The 5,059-nt window shown below is 49.2% G+C and overlaps 1 non-coding gene across 1 annotated transcript; it reads right to left on the reverse strand.

Annotated features, from left to right (window-relative positions):
• Nucleotides 1–1,004: 1,004 nt before the first annotated feature.
• On the reverse strand, nt 1,005–1,159 carry LOC131270667 (5.8S ribosomal RNA). Its single transcript, XR_009179709.1, has one exon. It is a non-coding gene; the product is annotated as a 5.8S ribosomal RNA (ribosomal RNA).
• Nucleotides 1,160–5,059: the final 3,900 nt, after the last annotated feature.

The raw sequence follows: 5,059 nt of genomic DNA on the forward strand, positions 1-5,059 counted from the left end.
TCGGGTCAGTCCAGAAAGGGTTCTGCTGACAGTCCAGGTGAGGGCGTCATGGCCCTATGGATAATTGAGTTCAACGAGCTTCACACCCTCGGCAGTTTCACGTACTATTTGACTCTCTATTCAGAGTGCTTTTCAACTTTCCCTCACGGTACTTGTTTACTATCGGTCTCATGGTTGTATTTAGCTTTAGAAGGAGTTTACCTCCCACTTAGTGCTGCACTATCAAGCAACACGACTCCATGGCACGCTCGGTCCATCATCCAACGGGCGCTGTTCTACGGGCCTATCACCCTCTATGGGTTCTGAGCCACATTCAAGTTGGACTTGAAAAGCGCTAAGATGACGGATAGTGAGACGCACCAGTACACGGAATCGGATAGACGGACAGGCCGCCACCCCTACGTGCTGAGCTTCTCCCGTTTCGCTCGCAGCTACTCAGGGAATCCCGGTTGGTTTCTTTTCCTCCCCTTATTAATATGCTTAAATTCAGGGGGTTGTCACACATGAACTGAGGCTTATGTACCTTGCGGTTGTTATCGTCACATCTGGCTTGCGACTACTTTGTTTCAATGTCCAATATGTACCGTTGGACTCGGTTAACGGGCTGTTAGCCCGCGTGTGGTTTAACTCACTGATACCTTCCATTGCCCATACGCTAGTTTGTTTGTGTTCCTTTGGTCAACTTCCATACTTGAATCATTTGTGCTACCGCTGCTGCTTCGACGCTACTTTGACATCTTCGCTTCTATTTAAATAAATAAATAAGCTGAAGCTAGACATCAGTAAACACCACCACAGACACCACAAGCACGCCTTCTCCTCGTACTTCCGCCTCACGCGGGAACACGGACGCTCTAAATACTTCGAATTCCAATGCCAGTATATTGTAAACCACGGGTTCTTTAATGCTAGCGGGTCGTCGCGACCCTAGTTAACATCATGGTGCACGTCTCGTGACGGGTGTCACGGCGTAGTTAAATGTATGCGATACATTTCTCAAATATAAGCGCTCAGTCATCTGTACATCATGGTAGGTTCCCACGACGTGCAATATGCGTTCAACTTATCAATGTTCATGTGTCCTGCAGTTCACATTATGACGCGCAGTTAGCTGCGGTCTTCATCGATCCATGAGCCGAGTGATCCACTGCCGAGGGTGACTAACTTGCGTAAGCCGCCGCTGTGCGCGTATACCCGTTCCCCGTAGGGAGGAGCAAGCCGCCGCTTAGAGACGAAGCATAAAGTGTCCTCATTCCACATAGGGCAAGCTGGATGAATCCATTTTACCCAGGACGGCCGAAGCGGCGTGGACCAGGGGAGAACTGAACCTTATACTTCACACCACAGTAAGTCTACGTGTCCTCTTCCACATAGGGCAAGCTAGAACTAACTATCTTACCCAGGACTGCCGAAGCAGCGTGGACCAGGGGAGGAACACACTTTTCATGGAAACGTAAGGCATCCATGACTGCCATAACGTAAGCCGCCGCTGTGCGCGTATACCCGTTCCCCGTAGGGAGGAGCAAGCCGCCGCTTAGAGACGAAGCATAAAGTGTCCTCATTCCACATAGGGCAAGCTGGATGAATCCATTTTACCCAGGACGGCCGAAGCGGCGTGGACCAGGGGAGAACTGAACTTTATACTTCACACCACAGTAAGTCTACGTGTCCTCTTCCACATAGGGCAAGCTAGAACTAACTATCTTACCCAGGACTGCCGAAGCAGCGTGGACCAGGGGAGGAACACACTTTTCATAGAAACGTAAGGCATCCATGACTGCCATAGTGCGTAAGCCGCCGCTGTGCGCGTAAACCCGTTCCCCGTAGGGAGGAGTCAAGCCGCCGCTTAGAGACGAAGTATGAAGTGTCCTCTTCCACATAGGGCAAGCTAGAATGAACTATCTTACCCAGGACCGCCGAAGCAGCGTGGACCAGGGGAGAACTGAACTTTATACTTCACACCACAGTATTGAGTAATGTGCCCTCTTCCACATAGGGCAAGCTGGAATGTTCCATTTTACCCAGGACGGCCGAAGCGGCGTGGACCAGTGGAGGACTACACAATCATGAGGTTTGATATCGACTTGTGTGTTTCAATAGGATACCGATGGTATGGTTTGAACCGATTTGATTTAGCCATTCTGAAGTCATCACTTGGTTGAAGCGCTGAACTAGGGAGGCATCGTTTACATATATATTGGTTTTCGCATGCTCTACTAGGTTAATGTCATGAGGTTGGCTATCGAGCATGCCCAAGTGATGACTTGATTGTGTGCTTGCTTGAATTCTTCACATTTCATACCATCGGTTAGTTGTCGAATCATTCCTCGATCATAACCTTCGTTCTTGGTTCATGTATGCACTCTTCCACATAGGGCAAGCTAGAATTAACTATCTTACCCAGGACCGCCGAAGCAGCGTGGACCAGGGGAGAACTATACTTTGTCTTGTATGCCCTCTTCCACATAGGGCAAGCTAGAACTAACTATCTTACCCAGGACCGCCGAAGCAGCGTGGACCAGTGGAGGACTATACTTTGTTCATAACACCACAGTATTGAGTAATGTGCCCTCTTCCACATAGGGCAAGCTAGAATGAACTATCTTACCCAGGACCGCCGGAGCAGTGTGGACCAGTGGAGGACTACACAATCATGAGGTTTGATATCGACTTGTGTGTTTCAATAGGGTACCGATGGTATGTTTTGAACCGATTTGATTTAGCCATTCTGAAGTCATCACTTGGTTGAAGCGCTGAACTAGGGAGGGGCATCGTTTACATATATATTGGTTTTCGCATGCTCTACTAGGTTAATGTCATAGGGTTGGCTATCGAGCATGCCCAAGTGATGACTTGATTGTGTGCTTGCTTGAATTCTTCACATTTCATACCATCGGTTAGTTGTCGAATCATTCCTCGATCATAACCTTCGTTCTTGGTTCATGTATGCTCTCTTCCACATAGGGCAAGCTAGAATTAACTATCTTACCCAGGACCGCCGAAGCAGCGTGGACCAGGGGAGAACTATACTTTGTCTTGTATGCCCTCTTCCACATAGGGCAAGCTAGAATGAACTATCTTACCCAGGACCGCCGGAGCAGCGTGGACCAGTGGAGGACTATACTTTGTTCATTACACCACAGTATTAAGTATGGTGTCCTCTTCCACATAGGGCAAGCTAGAATTAACTATCTTACCCAGGACCGCCGAAGCAGTGTGGACCAGGGGAGGACTATACTTTATACTTCACACACTAGCCAAATTGAAGTCATCACTTGGTTGAAGCACTGAACTAGGGCGAGTCTATCGTTTACTTTGCATTGGGATAATACGCTGCATGCTCTCTTAGGTTAATGTCATGTGATTGGCTATAGAGCATGCCCAAGTGATGACTTTGTTTCAAGCTCAACAGGTAGGGTATTGAGTCCTCTTCCACATAGGGCAAGCTAGAATTAACTATCTTACCCAGGACCGCCGGAGCAGCGTGGACCAGTGGAGGACTATACTTTGTTCATTACACCACAGTATTAAGTATGGTGTCCTCTTCCACATAGGGCAAGCTAGAACTAACTATCTTACCCAGGACCGCCGAAGCAGTGTGGACCAGGGGAGGACTATACTTTATACTTCACACACTAGCCATACTGAAGTCATCACTTGGTTGAAGCGCTGAACTACGGCGGGGTAATCGTTTACAGGTTATAATCATATAGCTGCATGCTCATTAGTAGATAATGGAATATTGTATGGCAATATGAGCATGCCCAAGTGATGACTTTGTTTCAAGCTCAACAGGTAGGGTATTGAGTCCTCTTCCACATAGGGCAAGCTAGAATGAACTATCTTACCCAGGACCGCCGGAGCAGCGTGGACCAGTGGAGGACTCTATACTTTATACTTCACACCACAGTATTGAGTACGACTTGCATAAAGCCCCTAATGAGAACCACGAGGGCTCTCTCAATGTAGAACCACGAGGGCTCTAGTACCGATTCTCTCGGTACGGCTTGGTCCGTGTTCCTTTATGCATGTACTCGCAGAAAGTCTCAACCCGGAGGTCTTGACTTTGATTGTCATAGTTGGACTACGACGGGGCATCCGACCATTGCTGATCGAACACCCCTGATTCACCATCTTTCGGGTAGGCGGTACGCGTACCTCCGGACGCGGAAGTCTCAACCCGGAGGTCTTGACTTTGATTGTCATAGTTGGACTACGACGGGGCATCCGACCATTGCTGATCGAACACCCCTGATTCATCATCTTTCGGGTAGGCGGTGCGCGCACCTCCGACGCGGAAGTCTCAACCCGGAGGTCTTGACTTTGTATTGTCATAGTTGGACTACGACGGGGTATCCGACTCATCGAATACCCCAGAAGCACACCATCTTTCGGGTAGGCGGTACGCGTACCTCCGGACGCGGAAAGTCTCAACCCGGAGGTCTTGACTTTGGTTGTCATAGTTGGACTATGACGGGGCATCCGACCATTGCTGATCGAACACCCCTGTTACACCATCTTTCGGATAGGCGGTGCGCGACACCACCGACGCGGAAAGTCTCAACCCGGAGGTCTTGACTTTGTATTGTTGGATAGTCCTCTTCCACTATAGGGCAAGCTGGAAATATTCCATTTTACCCAGGACTGCCGAGGCAGCGTGGACCAGGGGAGAACTTCACGGAATCTTCAGGCATCCATGATTGCCATAGTGCGTAAGCCGCCGCTGTGTGCGTCAACTCGTTCCCCGTGAGGAGGAGTCTAGCCGCCGCTAAAAGACGAAGCATTAAGTGTCCTCATTCCACTATAGGGCAAGCTAGAATGAACTATCTTACCCAGGACCGCCGAAGCAGCGTGGACCAGGCGAAGACTATACTTTATACTTCACACCACAGTATTGAGTACGACTTGCATAAAGCCCCTAATGAGAACCACGAGGGCTCTCTCAATGTAAAACCACGAGGGCTCTAGTACCGATTCTCTCGGTACGGCTTGGTCCGTGTTCCTTTATGCTTGTACTCGCGGAAAGTCTCAACCCGGAGGTCTTGACTTTGATTGTCAT

Source organism: Anopheles coustani, assembly GCF_943734705.1.
Source record: "Anopheles coustani chromosome X unlocalized genomic scaffold, idAnoCousDA_361_x.2 X_unloc_47, whole genome shotgun sequence".
Classification (NCBI taxonomy): Eukaryota; Metazoa; Arthropoda; class Insecta; order Diptera; family Culicidae; genus Anopheles; species Anopheles coustani.